Source organism: Sus scrofa, chromosome 8 (genome assembly GCF_000003025.6).
Source record: "Sus scrofa isolate TJ Tabasco breed Duroc chromosome 8, Sscrofa11.1, whole genome shotgun sequence".
Classification (NCBI taxonomy): domain Eukaryota; kingdom Metazoa; phylum Chordata; class Mammalia; order Artiodactyla; family Suidae; genus Sus; species Sus scrofa.
In genome coordinates this window covers 124,839,580-124,857,384 of record NC_010450.4, presented here as the reverse complement: position 1 = coordinate 124,857,384, position 17,805 = coordinate 124,839,580, and the positions used below count along the sequence as shown (strand labels likewise).

Sequence of the window (17,805 nt, the reverse complement as noted above, 5' to 3'; positions counted from 1 at the left end):
AAGCGAATATTTGGAAGAAAGGTTATTCAGTTAAGCGGTATAGATGGAAAAATGCATACACACACACACACATATATATGAAGGAAAGATTCTCATAGGATTGATGAGCATCAAGCAAGCGCCATTGCTAAATACTATGTGTCTAATTCTAAGTGATGATTGACATTTTAACATATATAAACCATTTATATATTAAAGAACCTGTGTAAATTAGTAATATTATTAAAAATAAGATATTTTAACATTTAGCATGTTGCTTTTTCTAATTCCAAATGGCATTCATGGTAGTGGAAGTGCATGATTGATTTTATTACATTTATGTACGTGCCAACTTGGTAGGGAACTCGAATATTTTACAGGGTCGTGAAAATGAATCAGTAGCATTTTCTTCTTGTAAGATAAGCACCCACATTACAATGATAACCTTCCACTTACCTTATTTTTTGATCATCATCATCTTATTTCTCCCCCTGAAGAAAAGGCAGAGCAACTGCTATACTATATACAAGGTAATTTTATACTTGCCAATTGAGCTTCCCTTGGGGGCTACTGTAGTTTTTATAAATAGCTTGCTGACTTCGAAGAAACATAGTTCTGTTCTTAGGAACTCATCTGGAAAGACCGTTTCTTTGGGGATATGGAGACCATGTGTGGAATTTCAGCTACAGGAAAAACTCTGGGATTTAGACAAAGAAATACTGGCTGGTTTAAAATGGAAGGTCCGTTTGTGAAAAATTGGTTTGCTCTTAATGGCCATATTTTGTTTTTGGAACCTAATATACTGTGGACTTATGGTCCCCTGTCTGGAGTTTTCAAACTCCTGAGGACCTGCAACCCGATGGGTGCCACTCACTGGTCATATTATCCTGGTCAGAAGTACTGATTTGAAGTAGTTTTTCTTTGATTTATTTAAATCAGAGCAAGTGTTTCTTAAAAAAAAAAAACTTCAATGTGTTTACTGAATGTTTGATAACATGGAGTAAAAATAACAAAAAGTGGGAAAGACTCAGATCAGTCAGAAGCCTGATCTCTGCAACTATTGTATATGTGAGATTGTTACGTCTAGGGATTTATTAATTGAATTCACATATTCATTTGTAAAGCTAAGAAGACAGGCTAAGAGAATTTCACTTTTTTAAAAACATGAGATATAATTGACTTACAACATATTAGTGTCAGGTGTACAACAGAATATTTGTACATACCGTGAAATGATCACCACAATTAGTTAATATTCATCACCACACACAGTTGTTTCTTGTGATGAGAGTTTCTAAGATTTATGTGTAGAAACTTTCAAATATATAATAGAGTATTATTGACTGTATTTACCATGCTGTTATGTGACATCCCCAGGGCTTACTTATTTTATAACCAACTGGAAGTTGGTGCCTTTTGACTGCCATAGCTCATTTCTGAATTTTACTTCATGGTGAATATCAAAGTTTAATGAGCTACTTTTTATACCACATTAAAATTTTTGATGGGAGATGCAAGTAGTTTTATAATTCTGTGATGAGGTATGTGTGGAGGCTGGTACATCTTATATGTATTATTCTTAATGCAATGGACATGTGTTAGTGTAATCATATTTTTAAAATAACTTTTACTGTATGTACTTGGATTAAGAGATATCTGAAATAATAATCCTTTGTTATTTTCAGGACCAGTGCTATTTTTCATTGCTCATATTTGTTTGTATTTTTTTCTCTGGTGTAAGGGTTGTGGTTAGACGAGCAGCACATGCCACCATCAGGCTTCGAACACTCTAAACATATCACCTACCACCCTCAGTTTCTCCAGATCATTGTAAAAGTACTAAAGCTGTTACTAAAGACTCAATTTTCTTTGAATTCACTTTGAAACATTTAAAAATGTTAAAACAAATGTTAAATGAATAATTGTAGAGTCACCCCAGTTTACAATCAAATTTAATTTTCAAGAAAGTTTTGCTTATCACATTTCTTTTTATGTTTGTTTTGTTTTTTAGGGTTGCACCCGAGACATATGGAGGTTCCCAGGCTAGGGGTCCAATCAGAGCTACAGCTCCCAGCCTGTGCCACAGTCAGAGCAACTCAGGATCCAAGCCATGTCTGGGACCTACACCACAGCTCATGGCAACACCGGATCCTTAACCCACTGAGCGAGGCCAAGGGATTGAACTTGCAACCGCATGGTTCCTAGTCCGATTCATTTCTGCTCTGCTGTGCCACAGCAGGAGCTCTCTGCTTATCACATTCTTAAATGGCTCAAGTATGCTGATAGAAATTTCTCAGTTTAGTGATTTTACAGTCTTTTTCTTCAGGATAGTGTTTAAAATACCTAAACTAAATTCTTACAGCAAGTTAAAATTTTTCCTGTTCTGTCTAAAATTGGAGGAAAAGTAACTCTGAGTTAATTGCATTTTCTCCAGGTTGCCTTTGTGTGTTTGAGGATTACTATGAAGGCTTCTATTCTTGTTAGCTCTCTGTTCCTTCAAACTACACGCTGCCTTGTCTATTTAATAATATGCCTTTAATATCCTGAAATGATATGGTGATAGGATAGTCTAATGTCCTTTGCAATATAAATGAAAAATCACATTAAAATTATTTTTTGGAGCTCCCATTGTGGCGCAGCAGAAACAAACCCAACTGGTATCCATGAGGATGTGGGTTCGCTCTCTGGCCTCATGCAGTGGATTGGGAATCTGGCATTGACCATGAGCTCTGGTGTGAAGGTCGCAGATGAGGCTTGGATCCCGCGTTGCTGTGTCTGTGGTATCATCTGGCAGCTGCAGCTCTGATTGGACCCCTAGCCTGGGAACTTCCATTTGCTGTGGGTGTGGTTCTAAAAAGAAAAAAAATAGAAGAAAAAGAAAAAAAAAACTATTTTCATAAAATTTTAACAAATACGTTTTCAAGAATAACATGAATTTCAATATGAAAATGCTTGGGCGTGACCACACCAAGAAGAGTAAAGTAGTTAAATTCTTGTACATATGTGTAGCATCGCTGTGAAGACCACAGCTACAAATGCAGCCTGAAAAAATTGTTTTATCAGTGACTCGGAAAACAGGATATAAGTGGTGTTGAGATTGTGGAGCAAGTTTTATATGGTGAATCACTTTCGACAAGGCTCTGAACAAAACTAATCCCTTGACTTACATAGTTGTCATGTTTTTGAAAAATTCAGTGAGTGTTAAAAATCTTATAAATGCTATGTGTTTATGTAAAATAGAGTAAGCTTCTAGACTTGGATCATTATAAACATAATTTTTACCCTCCTAAGTCTCTAGCTATTCATTTCAAAGTCTCGAGGGACCCAAGAACATTCTTTATTTGGGTCTCTTTTGTATTGTAGCAAACAGAGCATGCTTCTTTTCAGCCTACAAAAAGCAATGAATACTCGCTAGTCACTGTGCAAGCCAAAATGTGATCCCTTGTTTTCAGAAAGGCCAGCCCTAGGTGATGCTTTGGAGAACCTTTGCGCTAGGATAAATGTTTAAATCTTAGGGTCTGTTTTCTAAAGCACCAGTAGTTTGTCCTGCTCCTCTATAAACGATCCGCTTCTTTTCCTTATCCTACTATAATCAACAAAGGTAAGGAATTCAAATTTGTTTACCTCTGTATAATCTAGGTGTACAAATTTTTAAGCAAATTACCAGTTTCCAACATAGCATTGTGGGGTGACTACAAAGAGATCTTTTCACCTTGAAGTAGAATTCCACTTTATGTAAAGATTGAACCTTTTGTTTTAAAATATGTGGGGCGATAATAATAGCACCAAACATTTATAGAATGCTTAAGGAGCTGTTACGTTGCTTGCTTTCTCTCTTATTTTTAAGTTTGCTAGCCATCCAAAGAAGCAGGCACTTTTAATATCTTCATTTTGGAAAAGCAAAATCAGAGCCATAGAGAGGTTAATGACCTTGCTCAAAGTCACACAGCTATTAAATAGTGGAGCCAGGATTTAAACTCAGGAGTGTGTCGGACTCGACAGCCATTCCTCTTAAAACTGCACTGGTTAAAAACTTTTTGAAAGTGGATCATTGTGAAAACGTGTCTACCACAGACTTTCGCAGACGCTTTTCTAATTTCTGATAGCGTATTTATCTATACTTGCTCTTATTTGCATTTTTGGGGGGAAGAAGCTATATGTGTGGGATATAGAAGTGACCTATACAAGGAACGTCTTCTATTTGCTAGTGTCTAAATGGCAAAATGGCAATGAGAAATTGATGACAGCCGAGAACTTCAAACTTGCTACTATCATGATACTCATCAGGGTTATCAGACGAGGGCTTCCTCTCCCTGTGTGGTCTAGAATGATAGAAAATAGGAAAACACTGCCATGCGCTTAGGAAAAACCACAAGAATAATAAAAGCCAGAAGGCAGAGGATAATGCTTATTTTTTGTTAACCACTTTCAACTTCACCTAACGGGAGAGCCTGCTTTTCATTCTTCGGGTGCCAGTTACAGTGAAGAAAATGAGTTTACTTTGCTGCCATGGGTGGGTTTGGTGACTTCTTGATAAGCAGTGCTTTCTAGTCTCCTGTGTGTTACACTTTTCAGCATTAATAAATTTATTTAGAATAAAGTCATATGAATGGATCCAATGAGTTATTCTTGTGTTTGACAGTGAAATAATCAGATTTTAACTTACATTTCACATTTAGAGAGGCTTCCCACTAAAAATAGCATCTGGTTGCAGTTGCTGACACAGCCTCTTCCAATTTTCTGCTAAAAGACCAGTGAAGACCTAGAAATAAACAAACACAGTATTGGAGGTTAAAAAAAGACTGACACTGCTAGAAATTTTGATGCATTTCCTGACCCTAGAGGGAACTGCCTGGGAAAAAACAGGATCGTCTGATGAAACAGATAGCCCAGCCAGTCTTCAGTAGGAAATGTACTTTCTGCTGCTTTCCTCACATCTGCTGCTTGTTCAAATGCCCATGATCTTTAAACAGTGAGAAAATGAGGCAGCTCTCCCTCTGCCGCAGGGGTGCTGTTTTTCTGAGGAAGCTATAGTATTACTGTCACTTTGGCCTCCATTCTCCTCTGTCTTTCTGCGTCCGGCCAGCAGCTGTGGGAACAGTAGAAAGCAGCAAGAATGCGAAGGACAGCAAGAGGTGCTGACCACTGCATCCTGAAAGGAAGGGGGCTCCTGGGGGGGGGAGGGTTCAAGGTGGGGATGGAGAACGAAATGGTTGGCATTTCAGTCTTTAGATGATCCTTTTCCAGACCCGCATGTGCCTAAGGAGACGGTCCCTCTGCAGCCCTCAAGAGCCGCTTTACGTTAATGCCTGAGAGGCACTGGGGTCTGGGCTTGTAACTCTTCACATGGCTGCGCCGGCATTAAAAGGGGTTTCTGGAGCCACCTGAGAGCACAGTGAGCCCGGGCCTCTGCTGAGGGTGAACCCCTTCATCCTCGTGGAGGAGGCAGTAGAAAAACTCAGTGACGTGGCGTCTGGGAACAAATACTGTACTTGATGACAAAGGTTGATCATCCTGAAGACGCAAGAAAGCAGCACATTTTGGGGAAATATTTATAACAACCAGAAGAACATTTAGAAAGCAGTTTATTGTAACAAAACATACCAGCCATGGTATCTATGAAACGGGAAGAGATGCTCAATGTTGAATGTAAAGATAAAGATTTCAAGAAACTCTGAAACTGAGAGTGGGATTTATGTATGTGGAAGAGGAAAGAAGAATCGTGTTTTGAAAAACTAAATCAATGATGTGAAGAACAAATGAGAGGGAATTCCTTAGATTTCAGAAAGATCAAGCAATGAAAAAAAAACAAACGGGAGAACTGAAATCCAATCTAAGAAAGATAAATACAAATGGCTGATAAAAATATGAAAGTAATTCAGCTTTATTGTTATGCCAAGAAGTGTAAAAAAAAAATTAGCTCTCACTTTGTGTCAATGCAATTAATAGACATTAATCAAGTGACCCACTTCTGACACAAGTTCAGTAAAAAAAAAGGTGCTGTTTAAGGTGTACAGTGAGGAGGTCCCGTTGTGGCTCAACAAAAATGGACCTGACTAGGATCCATGAGGATGTGGGTTCGATCCCTGGCCTCTCTCAATAGGCTAAGGATCTGGCGTTGTGGTGAGCTGTGGTATAGGTTGCAAATATGGCTTGGATCACGCATTGCTGTAGTGTAGGCCGGCAGCTGCAGCTCCGAATTGATTTCTAGCCTGGGAACCTCCATATGCCACCTGTGAAGCCCTCAAAAGAAAAAGTACAGTCATTTAGATAAGTTTTCTTTAAAAGGTTAACACTTTTTCAAAAGGAATGATGCATATGTAGTAAGATTTGTATATAGTAACAGAAATTGGAAAAAAAATCCAGTGAACTATGAGAGACTTAAATGTAATAATGTATAGCCTTAAAATCATGGTTTTGAAAATGTCTAATGATATGGCAGTGTTCTTCCCTAATGTAGATTCCTTGCTTCGAGAGCAGGATGCTAGTAGAGGAACAAGGAAAATAAGTGGGAAATAAATTTGAGAAGCTGCTTGCTACCCAAATTTGTTAGGATTTGCTGCCTAAGTCATTAACTGTGATTTGAAAAGTCATAATAAATGTTGGCACATGATAGACTCTGAAAAATCCTGCAATAAAGACATCTGCTAACTTTGCTTAAATTGTTTTATACCATTTTACTCCACAAAACCCTGTTTTTGGTGGAACAGATATTAGCATCTCCCAGAAGAACGTTCTTTAAATAACAGCTTGGGAAAGAGTATGTTAAACTGATGCATGTATACATGCACGTGCATACATATATTTCTGTGAAATGGACGTAAACACACCAGATAACAATTCTCTCTGATTAGTGGAATTGTTTTATACTTAAATGTAACTCCAGTTTTCAAGAATTTCTTTAATAAGAATGTAATACTTTTTTTAAATAAAAGAAAATACAGCAAACGTATTAATTTTTTTGGTGGAACTCCAGCTATGGAACTTAATAGCCATCAGAGGAATCATCATTCTGGTAGAATTCATGTCATGAATATTTGCTGTTACAGAAATTTGGACTAGGCATTTATTTTAAAATGGGGAAGAGATTTTGAGCGAATCTTGAATGAAATAGAGTTTCTCTAACAATTAATGATGAGTTTCAATAGACTAACACATCGAGTTATCTTGAGTCATAAGAGAGTGAAAGTAATTGTTTCATTATTTTGTTTTAATCAAAAAAGTGAATACAACTCTTTATTTTTTAACCCCGAGACCATATGAAAAATAGGACAGGAAGTTTAGTTGCTGTTGATGGTTGAAGGATATGGTTTGTGTGTGCGCACGTGCACACACACATGCTGTATTTAAATTTTTCTTATTTTCTTCATTTTTAATACATCAAAGTGAAAAACACTGTAATCATATCGCTTTAGAGTCTTTACCCACCCTTTCCAAAGCGACTTAAGTTCTAATTATTCACAGATGAGATTAGGTCCAAAGAATGCGTTCATATTATTGTTCTGTTTTCTCTTCTCTTTCTTTTAGAGGCAACTACCCTTCTTTTTGCAGCTATGTTAATAGATAAGCATGTCAATCAAGTTTACTATTTGCCCTAATCATATTCCATTAATGCGAGGACTTTTAGTCTAACAGAGGAAAATCTGGAAGTGATTTAGATGCTTGCCTGTTTGAAAAATTTGAATTACAGTTCCATCAGACTGTCTAGAGAGAGTTAAATTGGGAGGTGAGAGAATTAAGTTTTGGGGGCTTCGTTAGAATAGGTAGTACTCACTGTAAGTTGTAAAGTCAAGTTGAAGGAAATGCACGTTTTGGTTATTTTTAAAAAACAGCTTTCCATCTTTTCAGTTATATGAGTTAATGTTTTTGTGACTTAAACTGAACGCTCATGCATACAACCTGACTCTTGCCACGAGGGATAGAATTGCTGAAGAGTCAAGAGACCAGTCTTACCTTTATGTACTTTGTGTATCAAGTAAAATAGGATTTCTTTCCTTATATTAATTCACCGGGTAAGACGCTAAGACATAATTTCAGGAGGCCTTCCGCACATGTATTTTTTAGAACAAAGAGAGAAAGTACGGGAACCCTCACGTGGTTAACTCCTGCATTCTTGATGTGGTGAACACTTTGATCAGGGCAGTGTGGCAGTTTTGAAGCTAAATCCTAAACCAGGTGGCATAAAGATGATGAACCTTAAAACAATGGGTTTCAGTGACAAAGCTTTAAAAAAGGGTTAATATGTGGTAATAGAGAGATCTATGGAAAGAACAGCCTTTTTGAGTTATTTTGGCCCAGTGAGCAAAAATGACTTAATTGCATATCAGTGACTAAAGGGTGGTGTGGTGGTTAGGGTTTCAAAAGTAAATCGTTTCCATTTCATCCAATGAAAAATCTTCCTTCTCCTGAGTCACCTGGAGCTCAGTTAATGTTTTGCACTGTGATCAGTGTGGTTTTGGAGATTTTCATCTGTAACTAATTAGACCTTGTTTTTTGTTTTTAATTGGAAATTCCACCTCCTTGGTGAGACTTTATAATTGGAATAAGAGAAGCAAATTTTCCTGCCTGTTTTCCCTTCGCAAATGATTCCCTAACACTTCCTAAACTGAGTGTAGCCCTCCCTGCTGATGGAGGGAAAACTTGAAGGTTGAGAGAATTAGTGTGGCTAATTACTTGATATCCACATTTTATTACTAAGAGGGGAAAATTTGGTCTCCTTTGGGGAGAGGAGAAATAAAGTAAGGTCTGCGAAATGCATATGCTGCCAACTTCCGGAGCAAAAAATTCTGTGTTTAAAAGCATTTAGAGATCCTGAAGTGTAGACATTGTAGAATGAGAGATACATAATAATTACAAAGGGCAGCTCTTGGGGACAAGGGCCATTTCTGATTGTTAAATTCCTAGGTTTTGAATAGCAGTTTTTACATAAAGAGGTTTGCTTAAATCTCCATCAAGAAAATTAAAAAACTGAGGCTTAAGGATTCAGTTTATGAATTAAATTGTATCTGTCTTATCAAACTTGTTTTATCTATTGATCTCTTAATAGCCAGGCATTTTTCTTTTTTAAAAGAAGAGTGTTGGCTACTTCAACTCCATTTTTTACAAATTTTATAGCAGTTTGCTCTTCCTCCTATTAGTAAGTATTGAGATTTAGTATAGTAAGTTGTTTTGCAATAGTTACAACCAGCTTTGGAGTTGGGCAGACCTGGGCTTCTTGATTCTTGGCATTTTTGCTGCCAACCTCCTAGACGTTCTTGGACGAAGTCCACGTAAAAGTTCACTTTTCTGCGTCTGTCTCTTTCACAGATGGCATTCAATTTCATTCTAGCCCATTCTTTTATTCCTTCATATATGTGTGTATATTTTTCATTTTGGTCTTGAGATTAAGGAAAAGGACAGTGTGGCTAAACTGGATTCAAATTATAGTCCTGCTACTTACTAGCTGGATGATTTATAGTACATTATTGAAGCCCTCTGTGTGGTACCTTCCTGATGTGTAAAATTGGGATGGTAATATCACTTCTCAGAGCTCTTGAAGATGAATTGATAATACATGTGAGTGCTCAGAACAGTGTGCAGTGCACATCTAAATGCCTTTGCCTATCTTGGAAGGCTGAGTAGAAGTCAGTATCAACTGCTTCATCCCAGTGTATTTTTAACCCAGCTTGATGGTTGTATTTTGCTTTGACCAAGTCGGAACTCTTCTTTTGGCGTGGTCTACTCATGCCCTGTGTGTTCCTAGAATATTCCCCACACTGCTCCAGCTACTTGAATTTTCATTGTTGGGGAGGGTGCATGTCAAGCCTCCTGGCCTCCCCTTTTCTTACGCTCAATGTAAAGACGTGGTCCCTGAACTCACAAAACTCATATTACCAAAAGAGACTGCAAACAGTTTGCAGATGCAGACACTGCTTTTTGGTATCCCCAGACATTCTTTATGACAGCGCTGAGCAAAAGTGTTACCCAGTAAATACATGCTGGTGATAAAATTGTGCTTGGTGCTCATCAAAAGAGAAATTTAGAAATGATACGTAGTAATATAGGTCAGAATAGATTTTTGCTAATTATAATTCCAGTTGTGCCCTTACGAATAGCTTAGGACTACTCAGTTTATTTTCCCATCGTATATTCCCTGACCTGTTTGAATAAAATAGAATCCTCCTAAGGATGAAATTCATCCAGGGAGCTGAGTAGTTTGAATTTACTACTTTGTACAGATGTAAGTGGTGAGGAAGCCATACATTTTAGTGGACATAATACCGCTACTAGTTAACTTTCTGTAGTACTTACTATATGTCACATGGTGCCTGTCTACCAACACTGAATCTTGACAGAAAAGCTTTAAAAAACAGAAGATGATCTGGGAGAGTCCAAGTTTAATTAAAATTTTAGACATTTTTTTAAAAGGAAGATTTTAGTTTAGTGAGTTCTGAGTTTAATAGGAATGGTGCTTCTGGAAGCTCACCTGGCTGGTTCTAGCTCTGGGGACTCTCTGACGGTGGTGGTTGCAGAGAAGGAAAGAGAGGGACAGTGGAGGACACCGCCCTTGGCAACATGGAGTGGCGAGTAATAGTTCTAGGAGTTTCTTTTCCACGAAAAAGCTCTCTAAGTCTTCAGGCTCTTCGAAGTGAAACGTGAAGAAAATAGTAGCACTGCGGATTTAGTTTGCAATTGTGACTTAGCTTCTAATTTAGGCTGTGTGTTTTCCTTTAATGTTTCATTTTGACAAAATATATTTTAAAATGGACTTTTCCCGTGGATAAACATTTTCTGATAGGATTTTCTCAAGTTCTGGGCGACAGTGTGGCTGCGTTGTATTTACTTGAATCATTTGTGAAGAGAACCAGACTCAAACTCATTTCAGAAATAGTGTTAATTATACAAATGAAAGAGGCAGCTCTCTTTGTGATTCATGTCCGTGTTTCAGAGTTGCTCTGTAGTTCATGCCTCAGACTTACCTGAATAATCATACAGCATCTTCTGAGGTTGGCGCCTATTTTATACTTGCCCATGGGAAGTTGTAATTAATTAAATGACTGCACAGTGATGTGTGGTTTCAGGCAGAATGGGATCGAACACGTGAGTAGCCACAGTAGTTCCCCATTATTTGTGGTACTGCTTTCCACAGTCTCAGTTACCCACAGTCAACCCAGGTCTGAAAATACTAAATAGTAAGTTCCGGAAAGAGGCAATTCTTCAGTTTTAAATTGCACGTCACGATGAGTAGTGTGATGAAAGCTCACATCACCCCACCTGGGGGCGAATCCATGCTGTGTACCCTGCCGACTAGTCGCTCTGTAGCCCACTTGGTTATCCAGTGAACTGCTGAGGTGTTGCAGTGCTTGTGTCCAAGTTACCCTGGTTTTGCTTAACAGTGGCCCCGAAGTGCAAGAGTAGTGATGCTGGCCATTTGAATATTCTTTCACTGTGCCCGATTTATACATTAAACTTGATCATAGGTAGGGATGGCAAGGAAAAGACGTGGTATGTACAGGGTTCGGCACTGTTCAGTTTCAGCGTCCTCTGAGGGTCTTGGAACACGGATAAGGGAGGATTACGGTAACATGTGGGTGGTGATGAGGTTAAAGTAATGGAAAATAGATTCACATGTGCATACGAATTGTGCACTCGCCTTATTCTTTTAATTACTGCAGATTCTAGTTGATCTCCTACTGGCATGTGTAAATAAGAAAAGTGAAAACATTGGTAAGTCTGTTGTGTTCTCAGGTATTGGGAGTGGACGCAATTCAGGGAATATGTGTTCTAGTAGCTGCACTGAAAAGAGACTGGCCTGTGGCTCCAGGGCCCATCATTTTAATTATCGGAATGTAGTCTCCAGAACATCCTCCCTTTCTCACGGGTCAGCGTCTCCCGTTTGGCATCTCCTCTGTTGGAGCAGGTGCGCAGTAATGGTGGCAGGTGGGAGGATGAGAGGATTAAAGTCAGGATTCAAAAAACCTTTCGTGTATTAAAAAAATCACCATCAGGGTACTGTTAGGAAGAATTTGGCGGGGCGGGGATAGAGATCGAGGGAAAATGGGGAGATCATTTTGAATATTAGGGTGACCTGAATTCCATTGGAAGGAAATGTGTCTTAGGTGCTATTTCTGAGTCATCTAATTTTGTATTTCTTTCACAAATGGGTCATTTAATGAGATTCAAAGACTTATTAAGTGACTTCATTGGGGAGTTTCCATGTGGGGCAGCAGGCTAAAGATCTGGCGTAGCCAACGCAGTGGTTTGTGTCACCACTGAGGCATAGATTTGATCCTTGGCCCAGAAACTTCCACATGCTTCAGCTGCAACCAAAACAAACAAAAGGACTTAAATGGTATAGAAGTAGATCATAAGTAATCATTTTTTGGAATTTACTGACTGTAGATTAGAAACTTAGTTATATCAGGTCACTGCATTTGACAAAGGATTACAAGCTCAAGGTACTTTTTTATGTTTTAGGAAATACTAGGACTAGAGGTTAAAAGTCAACAATAAGTCAGACTTACTTGATTGCTGTTTAATCACGTTTAAATCATAAAACATTGCAAATCTTCAACTTATTTTTTTCTATTTAAATATATACTTTATATTACACAAAAAGTTTTAATAGCTTCATGGTATATGGAGGTTTGTTTTATAATTTACAAATGATACACTTCAATACAATAATTTATAGAGTAGTAAGAATTTTCAAGTTTATGTAATTTCGGCTATCAAGAAGTACAAATGTAGAATTATTTTTACTTATTAAAACTCATCAGAATGTAGGACATAGTTCAAAACACAAATCTGTTGATACTGTTTTCTACTTAAAATCTCAGCAGTTCTCCTTGCCTTCAAGACGAAGTCCAATATCTTTATCAGGGCAGCCTCATCTTTTCTGTTTTCCCAAAGTCCGGGTCATGAGAGAGGTCCGCCAGCTTTCTGCTTCACACCGGTGTCCACCCTGCTCCCACACGTTGACACCGCCTTCCCTCCTTTTAAGTATTAAGGATCCTCCTCCTTAAACTTCGAATAACAGTCTCCTTATTCAGTCGTATTCTATTCTTGCTCCCTTTGCCTCTTTTCTTCTTTGCGAACTCCTCTTTACAAACACTTCCCACTTGGCATAACCTTTCCCTGACCTAGTGTCACCCTCTAACTGCTTCGCTGACGCTCTGGGAAGAAACCGGTGTTCCTTACTATGCATTCATCGTTCCTTCACTGTCAGTAGCTGGAATTGCTTTCAGGTCGCTAATGACCACTGGTTTGGCAATCACATAGATGCTTGCTTCAGGCACTGGCATATCCCCTGTATCCCGTGGTGCTGCATGTTAAGCACAAAATGAATGTCTAAGTGGATGACATTTTCCAGTTGTATTACCTTCTCTTCATTTATATGACTTCACCTCTCCAGGCTGTCTTACGAGCTCCTTAAATATCTGTGTTCTAAGGTTCTGAGAGACTACATTTTCATTCTGGCATGATTTTTTACTCTCTGGATATACATTCCATTTGCAAGCATGCCCCCCAAAATAGATAGCAGGTCGCTCACGTTAAGTCTTGGCCCACATTAAAAGACTTGAGTCTCGTAGTGTGTTCCATGGAGTCCTAAACTCAGGATGTCCAGTTTGGAACAGGTGCGCAGTTCTTTAAAATATAGTCCTTTTATCTCATTACTTATAAGTGACATCACCAGATACTCAAACACTGAAACCAGATCTAGAAACACTCTCTAATTCTTGCTGCGCCTAATACGTTGTTATTGTTGTCTTCCTCTTCCCATTATTCCTCCATCATAGGGCCTTGGGGTGCCATGTCAATTTTTACCTGGGATAGACTTAGTAGTTTAGTCTCTATGCCTGCCTTTCTACCTTTGGTTATCTATGTTTTGATATTTTTGTTGTCTCCTCTTTTTTGAACCTAAAGAAAAGTTTTAGAGTTTCCCTGAGATGCATGAATTTTTTTTTTTTCTCGATCAACTTGAAGATGTGTGTGAATCTTTGGTAAAACCTTCAAAAAGTGATTGACACATTGCTCACATGTTTATGATTTCAATATAATTATCTTATTAAAGTTTGTTCTAGTTGCATATAAGATTACAACTTACTACTTTATTCAGTGAAAAAGAGATCTCACTGTTTTTGGCTTTGGGCGTGGTGTAACTAACTGGGATTATGTTTCTTGGAAGGGTCAAGAAGTGTCCTTTCTTTCCAGCGTTGAAGGATAAGCATGACTTTAACAGTTGTATATAAGGGAAAGAACATTCTAGGTGGAGGGAAGACAAAAGCCAATGCTTAATGCCTTGAAAAGAAGCAGAATGAAAATATTCTTGGAACATGAAAATAAGTGTTTGAATTTATGTGAATGCATTTGACTTAGTTTTAATCAAAAGTATTGTGTAAGCAGATGAATATTTACGTTTGCCTAGTCACTTTTATTTAGACAAATAATTCATCTTAGGGATTCCCACTTTAGTTAACCAGTATGATGTCCTTTCATTTCTGCTGTTAGTCCTATTTTCTTGTTACCACTGTTTATTTACATAGTAGTATGAGTCTCCATGGAGTCATTATTTAAAAGTTAAATGTTAGAGCACTCTGAGGATTGGGCTAAAAATCAACGACTTTCTTAACTTTCTCTAAAACCTCTTTTTAAAAATATGATAAAGCTATAATTTGTAAAAATCATTTCTTACTGTCTTTCGCACATATGTACACACATGTAAAGAAGGAATGCGAACTTGTGTTCCTACTTGTTAGGTAACTTGTGTATTTCGTTTATTCCTTCTGTAATGTAGAAGATTAAAACTTTGATAGCTTTTCTTTTAGGGTCTAGAATCACTATTCATATATTGTATGAAAACAATTTTACACTCTTTTCCTTCAAACCCTTTTCCTTTATATTACTAAGCACCAGAAGAAAGCCAGATTTTTTTCCTGTGATGCTAAAATTTCTTCCAGATCACATGCCGAAGTATGCTTTCCTTTTTCCTTTGAGGTTCTTCTTTAAGTGATCAATTGTAGGCTTTTAAGTATACATGGCCAGGTCTTTAATCTGAGCTAGTTTGTCTAAATTTAAACTCGTGAGATAGCATGTATCTTCGGCATTCAGCTTTGCATATGTGCTGTACTTTAACCAGGTAGCATTTATTTTTCTTCTTTTAGATTTGACTAAAATTAGAGATGTGTTCCATCTATATTGTATGGGTTCAAAGACCTGCTTGATTTTGAAGTCCTCTTACTATAAAAAAGAATGTGACTGCATTTCCAAGTATATATACTTTTCCTAATTGGTAATATTTAAATTACCTTCCTTGAGATCATGTAAGCATTTCTTTTTTCACTTGAGTTTTATGAAATGACTCGTGTTTTACGAATGCCTGGATTTAAACATTTTTTTTCTAAAGATGTGAAACTGAATAAAGAACAGCAGCTCCACTTTTCCCTTTTGAGACCTGGTCACTTTTTGTGTAAGGAATAGCAAATGTCTTGCAGAGTGAATAAATTATTGGTAGTACTTTCAAAGTGATACTTAGCAAGCCTTATGGGTAATCGAGTTGAAAATACATGGAGTACATGTTACAAAGTTACATAACTTAGGGGAGAAATCTCAGAGAAATTTAGACCTAAAGAAATTTATCTTGTTGTCCTAAACAGCCTTTTAAAGTTCTATTTTTATAAATTCTGACAAGTCTTAACTCAATGTTGCTTTTAAAACTTGGGATAGAAATTCATATTACTTGAGTGCCTTCAGTGTGAACTTAATGGCCGTATTTGGACTTGTTTTGTAATTTTCCTCCACTGAAGTTGGAATGCAGTCTTGAAGAATAGGGTTTTGGCTCTCAAGGGCCATCATAGTCACACACTAATTCTTAATCACTGTGTCTGTGGAGTGTCTTGCTCATGGAGCTCTCAGTGTGTTACTTCCCCTTCTCCTTGTTTCCAGCCAAGATTTTGGAAACGTTTCAACCAAAAAGAAAAAAAAAAAAAAATCCTACAAAGTTACCACTTGCAGTGGAGAACATCTTTACTTGGTTATGCTATTTGCTGTGTTATGATTATGGAATCACTGCTCTAATAGACACTGTCAACTTTGTTACCAGTGCACATTTTGGATTAAAGCATCCTTAGCTTTCTTTTTTTTTTTCCTCAGTCTTTTTGCTTGTTTCCTTACACTTCAGAGAATGGAGAATTGGGAAGGAAAAGAAATAATTGGATGTTTCATCATGTAATTCACCTTTTCTGGAGTATGTGAGTAAATGTGAATGTTGTTGTTACAGTGAGGCTTTTGCATTATCTGTGGATTTGATATTATTCTGGCACAAATTATCCTCTGTTAGCACAGCGAATTTACAATTGCTTCAGCGTTATTGAAAGTCTTGCCTTGGATTCTGACTTGACTGGAAGCATCTTCTCTAAAACTGAGAGGATACAAAAAAGGTTAACATGAATCCGAATTCAGGATTTCCCATCTGCTAGAAGCTGTCTTGTGGTATGCTCTTGAAGAGCAATTGTGCTGCAGAGGAAATAGCTTCAGATGAGGAGCTAAATAATCTGAGTTCTCAAGTAGATTCTATTGGTTTTGAGTTTCAGACACTCAACTGTAAATAATTTTTTTTTTTTTTTTTTTTTTTTAGTGAGAGGTATTAGGTTCAATGCTGTGTGTGCATTACTTACTTCTTATAGTCCGTGTAAGCTGGGCCTTGTTATCTCCATTTTACAGACCAGGAAACAAAGGGTTAGAGAAGTGAAGCAGCTTGCCCAGGATCAAGCCAGTAAATACAGAGCTGGAATTCATACCCAGGGAATGTCTGGCTCCAAGACCTGGCTGTTTTTCTGCTGGGTGTTCTTCTTGTAAGGTACTGTGTTCTTGTTGTGAAGATTAAAGAAGCTATTGTGTACATCCTTTGTAAAGTAAGCTCCTAGTCTTACTGTAGTAAAATACGGATATATTGGGAATTGGAACTTTTGTTAATCTCCTCTGCTATTTTAATTTATTTCATCACTTTATATGTAAATATTTTACACCTTCAGGATTGTTAATATTTTGTCAGTGTCATGTTTCTTTATGAAGTACTCATGTTATTTTTTAAAACATTCACTAAGAGGGAAGGAAATCTGTAATTCTCTCTCCCAGGTCTTGTATTCCATGGAATTTTGTTCTGGGGGGAAAAAAAATCAATAGCTGTGCTTTGAAATCTTCTTTAGGATTTTCTGGACTTCAGAAGTGAACAGTTTGTTACATTATTTGCTCATAATTTCATGCTGGAGAATAGGATCTTTAACACTCCACAATTCTGAAACAAAAAGTAACACAGGGCGGACACATTTTTAAAAAGGGTTGATTGCTTCGGTGAGGACGCTGAATAGTCAAAAAATGTTAACCAATGTATTACCTGTATGTACAAGCTATTTTGAGAGTTGTGCATTACTGAAATAGTTTAATGCCTTCTGCAGTTAGTATGCATTGCTGAAATACCCTGAGGTTTGACTCTAGAATGCTTGAAAAATTTTACATTGCCAGAGGAAAACAAATGAATGCTTACTCATGTTGTAACACTTTTCTGTAATTTCCCTCAATTTCTGAGGTGGTCCTCTGGTACCTTTTATTCAGGTTCGGAATGGATTTTAAGTACTCCTGATTCCAAGTAATTTGTTTAATTGTCTTAATGCTATCTTTATAATGATTTTAAGCTGTGGCGCTCTGTGAGCGAGCGCCCAAGGGCTGGGTAATTGACATCCAGGCAGTGAGGTCTGCTTTGTCTTACTGGCCTCTTGGCAGCCTGTGTGACCTCACAAGGGCGTTTTAAAAAATCTTGTAACCTCTAGCAGTTTTGAAGGCAAAGTT

The 17,805-nt window shown here is 37.6% G+C and overlaps 1 protein-coding gene across 10 annotated transcripts in view; it reads left to right on the top strand.

Annotated features, from left to right (window-relative positions):
* BMPR1B (bone morphogenetic protein receptor type 1B) overlaps positions 1–17,805 on the top strand; it is a 499,194-nt gene that overhangs the window by 178,457 nt on the left and 302,932 nt on the right. For 3 of the 10 annotated variants that reach the window (XM_021100423.1, XM_021100418.1, XM_021100408.1), the window contains exon 3: positions 16,111–16,816. The gene's annotated coding sequence lies outside the window, so the exon portion shown is untranslated. 10 annotated transcript variants of the gene reach the window in all.